The following is a 10,771-nucleotide window of genomic DNA, read 5'->3' on the forward strand; positions in this document are numbered from 1 at the left end:
TTGCCAACACAGTGTATCCTGAATTTTAGCTTAGCAGGTAAGTGCAAATTATATAATATAATAATATATTATAATATAATATAATAATGTATTATAATATAATATAATAATATATTATAATATAATATAATAATGTATTATAATATAATATAATAATATATTATAATATAATATAATAATATAATATAATATAATAATATATTATAATATAATATAATAATATATGATAATATAATATAATAATATATTATAATATAATATAATTTGCAGTAAGAGTCCTAAGGAGTTGTTGGTTAAGATTTAGTAGAAGTATGACTTCAGTTTGACCATAAAAAATGGTTAGGACTTCAATAAACATAAAAGAGGAGAGAGGCATTTATGGAGCATAATAATATACAGAGCAGATGGTCAGTGGAAGGAAGGGTGGAAGGAAGAAAACTATCTAAACTTAAATATGCCATAGTGACAAAGAAGACAAAATGATAAAAGGCTTATTCAGGGAGGTCAGCAGGATACTCAGGGAAGACTATATCTGCCAGCGTTCTGGTCTTTGGATATTTTTAAATCCTCAGCTAGAACTTTTTAGAGTTCTAATTGAGACATAGGGAGCCATGAATTAAGTATAGTTGAGTTTTACGCTGAATAACCCTAAATTTTTCCCCTTTTCTGTTTATTCTATTGATGGCACCCTATAAATATGATGCTCATTCTGCCTGTGTCTTTGATACCTTCAATTTTGATTCTACTTTATCCCTTTTTTTTTCATCTTGCTAATAAATATGAGAATGGGACTCTTTGTGGCCAGCTTGGTTGCTGGCTATTGCAAACATCAATGACTATTACATTTCCCAACACACAGTAGTTATTCATGTAGCCCAATGCCAGTATTATTCTTATTCCATTCTTGGCCAATTTTCAGCTATGTCTTTGTTTGAGCTTTTCCATTTACCTAAATGTCATCCTTTCTCTTCTGACCCTACCCAAAGCCTACTTGGCATTCAAGGACTAATAGTCAGTATATACACATTGATTAATACTCTTTTCTCCCATACTTATGTGCCTTGTATAATTTTGTAGTATTCTATGTTTTCTCATCCTATAAACTGTTTTCCCTCCAACTACATATTATGTTTCTCATAATCAGAGATCATTTATTTTTCACTTCCTATTCAACACATGCTAGTTAGTCAAATGATTTATTGATACTTTTACCCAGCACTTATTGAGCACTGACTGTGTTCATTAAAGAGCAAATATATTTGCATAAAGAGTAAAATCCTTTACAACTCAGTCCTCAGTCTTCTTTTCAGCTCTCCTGATCTTCAACTTTTTATCTACCTTTAAGCTCTAGCCTTGATAAATTTCTCACCCAGTTTCTGACATATCACAGGTTGTTATTACCACAATTTTCCATTTGCTGTTCCCTGTTCCCATGCTGCCTCCCCCCACATATTTATTAGGCCAGCATCAGTTCCACCTTAGTGCTTTGGTTATGCCTCTCACAGCAGATAGGCCCCATGCTCTTGCATTTCGCTAGATTGGGAGGTCCCAGAAACCTGTCTTATTCATACTTGCATACTCACAGCACAGCAATCAGAGAGTGCAACGTGGGTGTTGTATCAATTTAGGAGTTATTACCAAAAGAGAGAGGCAGAATTGAGGAGAAGAATCCTCCAGTATTTTGAAATTTGGGGATAAAGAAGCTTTCAAGAAAAATTTATGGTGAATAGGAGTGAGAACTCAAAAAGTGTGAAGAAAAATGAGAATGGATGAAGACCTTTGAATCTGACACATAAGATGCCATTAAAATACATGTGCAATAATAAAGTATTGCTACTGAGGAACTGAATATAGCTCATTTATTTAAAATTTTTGGCAATAAAAGGAAAGAGAAATACAAGAATTAAGTAAAGATGTCAACATTAGCAAAGGGAAAAATATTCTCAAGATAAGGGTGATTAATTTGTTGATTTTAACATCTTCACAAATTTCATTAGTAGTTACTTTGCATGTAGACTTTTTCCACACCTTTGAAGTAAGAAAAAATATTATTATATTGAGATAAATTATATAAGAAGAATAATACTTAAACATTGTCACTTGCTGCTATGCCACCTTTGTTTCTCAATATAACATAACACATCCCGGTCTGAGTTACCGTCATTCCACAGAGTTATGTTTATGAAGTGCTGCCTAATAAAATATTTCTTGTTTATTTTACTTGTTCTCATTAAATTTAGCTCATTCTTCAACACATATCTTAAATTTCACCACCTCCATGAAGCCTTCATAAATACCTCTAGTTGGAATCCTTCACATTACCATGCTATTTATTTCCATTTCTTAGAGCATAAATAATGGAGTCACTAATATTATTGTTTTTAAATTAATAGACTTTATTTTTAAAGCAGTTTTAGGCTTACAAAAAAATTAAACAGAAAGTACAGAGGTTCCCAAACATTTCCTCCTTCTTTACTCTCCTTTTCATCTATTATTAACATCTTGTATTGGTGTAGTACATTTATTACAATTGACGAATGAATATTAATACATTATCATTAACTAAAGTTCATAGTTTACATTCGCATTCACTCTTTGTGTTGTACAGTTTTATAGGTGTTGCCCATGCATAACGTCATGTGTACACCATTATGATACTATACGGAATGCTTTTACTTCTCCCCCCAAACTCCCCTATGCTCTATCTCTTCACCCCTCCCTTTCTCCTAACCCCAGATCTTTTTTACTGTCTGCATAGTTTCACCTTTTTCAGAATGTCATTGTCTTAGTCCCATTTCTCCTGCTATATCAGAATACCATGGACTACATAACTTAGAGATAAAAGAGATTTATTGGATCACAGTTCTAGAGTCTGGGGAGTTCAAGGGCATGATGCCAGCATCTGCTTGGCCATCTGGTGAGGGCCAGCTTTTTGCATCATTCTATGGTGGAAAGTGGAAAGGCAAGCGAGTGCACAAGACAAAGAGAAAATAGGGGCTGAACTCATCCCCTTATCAGGAACCCCTTCCCGAGATAACCAACCCACTCCCACAATAACGGCATTAATCTGTTTATGAGAACAGATTCGTCATGACCAAATCAGCTCTTAAAGGTCCTACCTCTCACATTGTTACAACGGGGATTAAGTTTCCAACACATAAACTTTGGGAGGTACATTGAAACCATAGCAGTCATATGGCTGGAATCACACAGTATGTAGCCTTTTCAGTCAGGCTGCTTTCACTAAGAAATGTGAATATAAGTTTTCTCCATGTCTTTTTGTGACTGGGTAGCTTGTTTCGTTTCATCACTGAATAATATTACCTTGCGTGGATATATCACAATTTGTTTATCCATTCAGCTATTGAAAGACATCTTGGTTGCTTTCAAATTTTAGCAATTACAAATAAAATTGGTATAAAGGGCCTGGTGCAGTGGCTCATGCCTGTAATCTCAGCACTTTGGGAGGCCAAGGAGGACAGATCACGAGGTCAAGAGATCAAGACCATCCTGGCCAACATGGTGAAAACCCGTCTCCACTAAAAATACAAAAATTAGCCAGGCATGGTGGCAGGCGCCTGTAGTCCCAGCTACTTGGTAGACTGAGGCAGGAGAATCACTTCAGCCTGGGAGGTGGAGGTTGTAGTGACCTGAGATGGGCTACTGCACTCCAGCCTGAGCAACAGAGCCAGACTCCGTCTCAATAAATAATAAATAAATAAATAAACAAATAATTGCTATAAATATCTGTGTGCAGGTTTTTGTTTGGATACAAGTTTTCAACTCATTTGGCTAAATATTTAGGAGTGTGATTGCTGGATCCTATGGTAATACTATGTTTAGTTTCAGAAGAAACTGCCAAAGTGTATTCCAAAGTGGCTATACCATTTTCCATTCTTATCAGCAATGAATGAAAGGTACTGTTCCTCAATGTCCTCACTGGCATTTAGTGCTATCAATATTCTCCATATTAGCAATTCTAATAAATGTATAATGGTTTTCCATTGTTTTAATTTATAATTCTCTGATGACATGATATTGAGCATATTTTCATATACTTATTTGCCAATCCGATATACTTCTTCGGTAAGATATCTGTTCAGATCTTTTTTCCACTTTTTAATTGGGTGGTTTTTTTTATTGTTAAGTTTAAAGGGTTTTTTATATATGAATATAAGAACTTTATTAAATATGTGTTTTACAAATATTTTCTCCCATATGTGGCTTGTCTTTTTATTCTCTTAAACTTATATCATATTTAATTATTATAATTGAGTATAAGGTCCTGTAGGGTGGGATTTTGTCTTAGAAATGCTTTTGGTTAAATTTAATTAACTTGGCAAGCCTAATATATTCACATCAGACTCCAACTTCTGCTGCTGTCACAGTTTCATCGGTAAAGTGTAGAACAGTTAACTGCCCAGTTTTTAATGTTTGCCAACGGCTCAGCTATTCAAGAGTATATTTTAATATATAAGAAGATTATTTTTCCAAGTGTGTATAAGTAAATAAGGGCTAATCATTTTAAGTTTGTAAATGACCAATATTTAACCTGCATATAAAACTTCCTCATTATATAGTATATAAGATTAATATAATTCCTTCAGAGAAACCAAAATAATTCTTAACTTATAGCTTATCTTTTTTTTGTGTGTGGTTTTGATGGCTTCCATCAAAATTACTGAAAATAACATTAATGTGACCTTTTCCAACAACCAAACTACTGAGTAAGTTTTTCTGGTACACAGAAAGTTACGGTTATTGGAGTAAAATTCCAGAAAGTAAATGTGAAGAAAAACATGATAAAGTCCCAATAGAAAAGACCGAAAAATGTTTCCCAAAATATCAGTCTTCAGGGATTTACTAACCAAATGAGAGTTCATCCAGTCTAGAAACTTGAAGTCACCTTCCTGAACAACTTGGATCAACCTTCTCTTAAAAATTATAAATTTAGTTATTTATTCATCTCTTTTCCATTAACAAATTAGTTTGTTAATTTCCTTTCCTCATGGTGTAGCATGAGCCAACTGGCAAATTATGTTTTTCCCTACCTTGAAAATGTACAAAAGTAATTTGTATTGTATGTTAGACTACACACTTTCTGTTTTACTTTTAAAACATTTTCGTTTTTTCCACAACCAGTATAGAAAAGGCAGTCATTATTTCTTGTCACTCATCTCACCTATTAGATATCTCCACCTGAACGTTCCATAAATCTCAGATTCAACGTGATCATTTTTCCCATCCCCAGAATCTGTTATATTTTTGTATTCCCTTAATTAATGACATTAATATATATCCTGTTTTCTATGCTAGAATCTTCAAAGTTTTACTCACCTTCAAATCGTCTTCTGATCCCTCTTTTCCTATCTCCAAGGCCATTCTCTATATTGCCTTCTAGTGTATAAATCTGATACCAATCTTTAGCCTCAAACTTTTGGCTATTGCCCAATTACCTACGTGAAGAAATGTAAACTCTTTTTAATGAAATATAAAGCCTTTCTTAAGCAGGCTTTGATAAATCCTTTCAATGTCTTCTTCCCCTCTAAACCAAAGTACAGTCTACGTTCACTACATTAAACTCTCAAAATTCCCAAACACGAATTTTTTTTTTGGTTAATATCTGCTATTTTTTTCTTTTTCTTTACACCTCAAATGTTTCCTTTTTTGCAAAAGTTTAAAAGAATTTCTATGACATAATTTATATTTTCCTCTGTGTTCCCACATCATTTTATTCCATTGTATTGTAATTACATTTGTTGTTTTCCACCTACACTTTCAGTTCCTTGAGAATGAGAACCAAGCCATTGAATTTTGTGTTTCCATCAACTTTGCACAGTATCTAGCACAGGGTTTGCAATGAACAAAGGCTGAACAAATGAAAGACTGAACAAATGAATGAATGATTTGACAACACTTTGTTTACAATATAAAAAAAATTCTGCCTAAATAGAGAGGCTCTAGGATCAGTTATTTCTTATGAATACTCTATATTTATTAGTTTATTTACAAAATGCATATTATTAAGTACAAAGTTCTTTGTTTTTTAAAAAGTAGCAAAGATGTATAATACCTAAACTCCATCTTCAGTGAGGAATATGGACTCTGGTAGGCAAATCCAGAAATAACAGAGTCAAGTAGAAAGTAGTGGGTACTGTGGCAGAGGTTTGCAATTCTGGGAGTTGAAAGGAGGACAAAATTACTTTCAGCTTCATAACAAAACATGCCATTTGCTTTACTTATTACACTGTCAGTACAATTTAGACAATAGAGAGGGTAAGAAAACACATTTTGTAAAGCACACAGCAGAAGCAAAGGCTGGAGATAAGAATGGTTAGATGAGTTGGGCATGACCAGATTGTGAAGGACATTAAATGTCAGGCTAAGAAGTCTGACATTTGTTCCATAAATCACAGGGAACTTTTAAGGTTTCTGGACAAAGATGTGACATGAATAAGTCTGTCCTCTACGAAAATTAATCTGGTATCAGCAGATAAGATGGACTGGAGAAGAAATAGACTAGTCATGGAGAGAACAAAATAGCAGAGTGTGAAGCACTCTTATGTGCAGCATTTTGATGTAATAGATACTTGTTGCTTTTGCCAGTAACCTCCATACTTTTTACCATCAGAACATTAGTGTTCTGTTCTCCAGAACAGAAATTCTGGAGTTTGTTTTTAAATTAGCCAGAAAGCAGACTATATTTTGATGGACTGGGTGCTGCCATGATGTGGCAGTACTCAGTTGCTGGGACCTTCCTACTGCAGCCTGAATATAGAGGCACTACAAAGCATATGGAGCCCATAGCAAGATCTTAGGGATATTTTACAAGTCCTAAAGCAAGCTTTGCCTCTATATCTTTGGAGTCATGTTGGTTGAAGTCAGTTTGGGGTAGGTTTTCTGCAGTTGAAATGTTTGTACACCCATTTGTGTCACTAACAATCCATATCATTGCATGAGATTAGATTTTGTGGATGAGGCATTTGAGAAGTTTGTTGTCATCCTTCCATCTGAAAGAAATAACTTAAAATAAAAATATTCAAGGTTTAGCCATAGGCAACAGTGGTATTTAATTCAGTCTATTTCATGAATAACACTGACTAATAGATAATAAATTATTAGTGAAAGTAAAGAGTTGTGTTGAGTTAAATAACACGGTATGCAAAAGCATTTGTGGGCTGTGAAACATAATACAAAAGTTAACTGTTAATACCATTTCTGTATTGATCTCTTATTTATTGCCTCACCCATTGCCCGCTGGAATTTGAAGTCTTTCTCTACACTTCCTGTACACATGCAGTTTCTTCATTGTCGTTACACTGACTTTCCTCGTTTGTCCTTCTACTGCTTAAAGTAAAAAAACAATGAAGTAAAACCCATTATTATTATTTTTTTGAAAATAAAAATGAATTCATCTTAAAGCCCTTAAGAAAACATCAAACTAACAACGGAGGCCTTTATTGCTGGGTGTTTTACTCATGATTTATCCTCTTCAAACCTTGGTTTTGTATTAGATTGGCAGTTTTAAAGCAATCTCCACCTTTATGTAACAGTGCCCTATACTTTAAAAGTGATTTTGGCAGGGCCCAGTGGCTCTCGCCTGTAATCCTAGCACTTTGGGAGGCCGAGGCGGGTGAATCACGAGGTCAGGAGATCCACACCATCCTGGCTAAAGCAGTGAAACCCCGTCTCTACTAAAAATACAAAAAATTAGCCGGGCGTTGTGGCGGGCACCTGTAGTCCCAGCTACTCGGGAGGCTGAGGCAGGAGAATGGCGTGAACCCGGGAGGCGGAGCTTGCAGTGAGCCGAGATCATGCCACTGCGCTCCAGCCTGGGCGACAGAGCGAGACTCCATCTCAAAAAAAACAAAAAAACAAACAACAACAAGAAAAAAAAAAAAAAAACCAGTGATTTCACTAACAAATGAAACAACTTCTAAGCCCACTAAGAAACTTCAATTGGAATTTGAATTTATACTTCACAAAAACACAGTTGCTGAGTGATACCAACAGTGAAAGTAGAGGTACATGGCAGAAAAGAAATAGGCTCAAAACAAGGATACAGCCGTTTATAAAACCTTATATAAATATTCCTTTTGGATTAGTCAAAGCTCAGAGCCTTCATTCTTTGAAGTTTGAAATCGGCCAGATTTTTAAAATATATTTTTCAACTTGGGAAATGTATTTTTATTACACAGTTGAAATATTTTCTTTAAGCACGACTTGTCACATCTATTATTTAAGCTTTAAAATTAGCACTTCCTTTCTCTGAAGGAATATTCCATTTCCTCATTTCTTGTCATCTCATTTATTTAAATAAAAATTTTTTTCCTCTGAGTCCCCTGAAACCTTTTAGAATGCATTTTTTTAAACCACTTGGAATAATCTTTTATAATATTTACCTATGTTGCAGTTACATCTCCTTCACTTAATTGCTAAGGACTTTAAAAGGAACTATTAGTTTCTTCTTGTATATTACTGTACACTGTATTCCCTTCACTGCTTGAAATACTTATTCTCAGTGCATGTGGAATAAAGTGAAAGTGAATTGTTGATGTGGTTTATAATAGAATCCTCTAGCAGTTATTTATTTTGTTTATAGCCTATTTTTGGCTCTCCTCATCTCCACCAACCCCATTCAAACACAAGCTCCAGTGGCCAGGCACCGCGGCTCACCCTGTAATCCCAGCACTTTGGGAGGCTGAGGCATGTGGATCACCTGAGGGCTGGAGTTCGAGATCAGCCTGACCAATATAGTGAAACCCCATCTCTACTGAAAATACAAAAATTGGCCCGGGGGGGTGGTGTGCACCTATAGTCCCAGCTTACTCAGGAGGCTGAGACAGGAGAATTGCTTGAACATGGGAGGCAGAGGTTGCAGTGAGACAAGATAGCGCCACTTCACTCCAGTTTGGGAGACAGAGTGAGACTCCATCTCAAAAAAAAAAAAAAAAAAGGTCCTTGAGGGCAGGGGTCTTTGTCTATTTGTTATTTGTTTCACTGGAACACAGTTCACCCAATAAATATTTACTGAAGAATGCATGATTGAATGAATAAACAATAGTGAACATAAACATTTGTCATTTTAAAAACTGAAAGTCACTATACCCTTCAATAAACAAAAACTATATTGTAATCTCTATTTCTTGTATTTACAACCCCAAAGCTATTATCCAGAATACAAATTCTTTAGTAAAATTTGTAAGATGACATAGAATGGAAAAGCTTTATTTTTATGCAACTTTATGCATCTGAGTTTACTCACTAAATGCTTTTCTTGAGATTTCCTATCAAGTATCACCTGGTCCTGTTCCCTTATTCCTTCCTTATCTTCATCATCACATCTTTCCTCTGTGATTCTTCTTAATGTTTTTTTTTTTCAAGTCTCCTAAATCACAGAGTGCAGATTGACCATTTCCTCACTGACTTTTCTTAGAGCAGTTGCCTGAGCAAGAGGTGCTGTAAAGTGTTACAAGAGAAAGAGTGTGAAGGCGAGGCTTTTTTGTTAAAAAGCCCGTGAATGGTGGAATATGAGCTGGGTTTTGTTGTGAGCTGGAAAAAAAATACACAGTTGACAAAAAGAAAACCCTTTTTCATGACAGCACACCAGGGCAAGGTCTCAATGATGAGAATGAAACTTTTCACTTATGAAGGTGCTTTCTAAACTGTGGTGTTTATTTCTAGAGTGTCTTTTCCTAAAATCAGCTGATTGGATCCCTTTTATTTGACAAAACAAAATTTGTTCCCACAAATATATTTATATGTGGAAAATTTCAGAAAGAATTAGATATGTATGGACAGTCAAACTTAAACTTGTCTTAGCCATTTGAACAAGGATAACAATAAGAGACGTACTCCTTGGAAATGAATTTCAGCTAAATTAATTTCCTAAGTTATATATTGGAAACCATTTCATTGGAGTTATTTAAACCAACAGACATTTCTATAATTTCTAAAATTCAACAGACATAAGATTTATTGAAGGACCATGGCTAAATGTAGATTAAATACAGTCAGTTTTGTTTGGGACCTGAGATTTTATATTTCTATTAAACTCCTAATAAGCTTCCAAGTGATTCCAGTGATGCTGCTGATTTACATTTCATACTTTGAGTTACAAGACTTTAGAAATGTTGGTTTTTAAAAATATTTTTAAAAAGTGATTTATTTTGTAATACCTAATTATTTTATTTTGGTCTTCCTATTTTTTTTTTAATAAATACTTTCAATTATTTAGTATGCTGCTTAACTAAAACACATGATTTGATTAAATTTTAAACATTTATTCTTCTGGGTATTTTTTTCTCACTAAACTAAAATGAAAAAAAAAATAGATAAATAGTGTAATATTCTAGAGTTGGATGAAAAGATAAGCATGTCTTACCTTTTTGTTTTACGGTCCCTCCACATAAAGGCCAGGGAGTTTACACCAGTCAGTTACTGCCTGAGCTCAGAGTAGACTTTTTCTCTTTCTCTCCTGTCTCCTACTTTAGAGCACTTTCAGCAAGCCATGTTGCATACAACAGACTCAGTCATGTGTTTTCCTGAATGTAGAGTGTTATAAATCTGCTTTCATTTTTCTCTAGTCTCATTTTCACCAACACGTTCTACTTCCCCTAAGGTAAAAAAGTTGGAACCAGGTTCAGTTTTTAGTTTCATTTGACTAGCTAATGAGTTAAAAAATGTCCATATTCAGCAACATTGATTAGAAATGTTTTTCTACTAGGTGTTGAGTTTTCAGAAACATTTTAAACCATAACCATACTGTTAA

The 10,771-nt window shown here is 34.4% G+C and overlaps 1 long non-coding RNA gene across 1 annotated transcript; it reads right to left on the bottom strand.

Moving 5' to 3' along the window:
• Positions 1–1,880: 1,880 nt before the first annotated feature.
• Positions 1,881–10,531, bottom strand: LOC144332684 (uncharacterized). The gene is made up of 4 exons (XR_013400656.1): positions 10,385–10,531; positions 7,248–7,347; positions 6,074–6,175; positions 1,881–2,028 (listed from the first exon to the last, which is right to left on the bottom strand). It is a non-coding gene; the product is annotated as an uncharacterized LOC144332684 (long non-coding RNA).
• Between the last annotated feature and the right edge of the window lie 240 nt (positions 10,532–10,771).

This window comes from Macaca mulatta, chromosome 11 (assembly GCF_049350105.2).
Source record: "Macaca mulatta isolate MMU2019108-1 chromosome 11, T2T-MMU8v2.0, whole genome shotgun sequence".
Taxonomy (NCBI): domain Eukaryota; kingdom Metazoa; phylum Chordata; class Mammalia; order Primates; family Cercopithecidae; genus Macaca; species Macaca mulatta.